We start from the raw sequence: 2,227 nt of genomic DNA, 5'->3' as shown, positions 1-2,227 counted from the left end.
TCTATACTGTTCTTCTGGAGGGCTCTATCTTTTAACATGGGCTGGGGGGTGGTCCTAACGTAACAGAGACGCGAAAAAGTCTCACGCTAAAACTTGCAGGTGGTGTAGTCCTTTTTGTGTTATTGTAAGATCTATACTGTTCTGGAGGGCTCTAGCTTTTAACATGGGCTGGGTTGTGGTCTTAACGTAACAGAGACGTGAAAAAGTCTCACGCTAAAAACTTGCAGGTGGTGTGGTCGTAGCGGTTAGCTGGCGACGTGGATGTTCGTCCCTTATTGTAGGGCCTTCTCGCTTAACACGGTTCTGCTCTCGGCTTCTGTTCTCGTTTCTCCCCTCGGAACTGCGTCTGTCTCACGGTGGGAAGGTATGACATGCATTTAGGCACTCTTGTGTTAGTCTGTGGTATTCCATTTGCTCACTCGTTACTCGTATTACTTTGGTTAATTTAATGTCACGATTTATTCGGAGCTATGTGACATACTGCTGGATTTGCTTATCATGTCAGGGTTTTCATGGAAGGTGTTGGATTTGCCTGACACCTTACAGTGTCATCCGTACGGTGATCTTCCATTTGGGTTGTTTTCGTAAATTGGTTTACAGTTTGAATTGGACTACAATCTAGTACTCGTTCTCGCCACATGCCATCTTTTCTTCGAGCGACGTGACTAGCCTACTGCTATTTCAGTCTATTCACTCTTTCCACTATGTCACTGACCTTTGTCGTCTGCCTGATATCAATTTGCTTTCTTTCTCTCATTTTGTGTAGCCCAGCACTGTTTCTCCCAATTCCTCATGGGGCTACTATTATTTCTTGACAATGAACTCATTTAACTTTCACTTCTCACAGCCTTAAGTTGTTACCGGCAGTATACATTGGTCGAAAACCGTTTTCCGCAACTCGGCCGACATCTTGAACTTCAAAACTGAGGAGTATCTTCCATAAGCTTTCCAGCCTAACTTAATACGTCGAAATATTTCTGGTTTTAGGTCTTTTTCATATTTAGCAATTGGCCCAGACAGACATATTCCACGACAATTTGAAATTTCGTACATCCAACAGATATATTTCCCTCCGGTGTCCATTCATTCACCACAGTTTATCGTAGCTCATTTTAGGTCAACTTCAGAACAGACTGACGCAAATTCACTAACCAGTATTTGAAGTTCTTCTATACTATTTGCGAGTAGTACAATATCTTCAGCAGGCTCAGATTATTTAATCTATTTCCCAGAATTTGGATTCCCTTTGTTTTCCAATCTAATTTAGACATTGCTTTTTCGAGGATTGGCCGAAAGAGACACCTTGTTTTATGCCCTTTTCGATGGGAAATTCATTTGTTTCAACTACATTCACAAACGCTGTGAAGGTTTTGTGTATGTTGTATAAAACTTTAATATAGACCTGTTCTATTACTTGTTCTGTTAGAGACTTACACACAGCTAACTGATTGATCGAATCGAATGCTTTTTCAAAATCTATGAACGCAAGCCAAAGAGGTAGCCGTTTCTCATTTGCTCTAATGATTGTTTCGCGTAGTGAGGATATGGTCAGTTGTACTAAACCCTGCGTGGAACCCAGCCTGCTCAGTGGGTTGGCCTTGGTCAAGTGTAGTGCTCAGTCTGGTGGTCAGATTTCTCGTAATAGCTTTGTGCAGTATGGACAGGAAGCTGATAGGCCGATAGTATACATCTTAAGTACTACCTTACTTACCCTACGTGTTAAAATTATTCTGAATTTATTCCAATCTCCTGGTAATTTTCCACTGTGCAAACAATACGAAAATATTTTAACTAAATGCTTTATAGATTCGTCACCAACAGCTTCAAAATATCTAATATCTACTGAGAGGCCATCACTAGCCGGAGCAATTCCTTTTTCATCTTGTCTATAGCCTGTTTGACTCCTGAGGGGGATATACTTATTTCTTGGATTTCGGAAACAAAGGCATCCAATTCGCCTATGATTAAGATATCATCATTGATTGTACGGGTCACCATAAAAAGATTCAATATATTAGAGTATTTCTATCTTATCTATAATGTGTCTAACGCTATTAGCTGATACTTCCCAACCATAAGTTTTCACTTGGGTATCTTTAAACTAGATTTATTTTCGAAACTGGTATTCAGTGGCTCTTCTCCATATTTTTGATGCCATCTTTCATGCTCTTTCTCAGAACCTTGCACAGTTCTTTACATTCTGTCTCTTCTATTAACAAAAAAAGCC

This window comes from Schistocerca serialis, chromosome 6 (assembly GCF_023864345.2).
Source record: "Schistocerca serialis cubense isolate TAMUIC-IGC-003099 chromosome 6, iqSchSeri2.2, whole genome shotgun sequence".
Lineage (NCBI taxonomy): Eukaryota > Metazoa > Arthropoda > Insecta > Orthoptera > Acrididae > Schistocerca > Schistocerca serialis.
Note: the sequence above shows the minus strand (reverse complement) of the source record.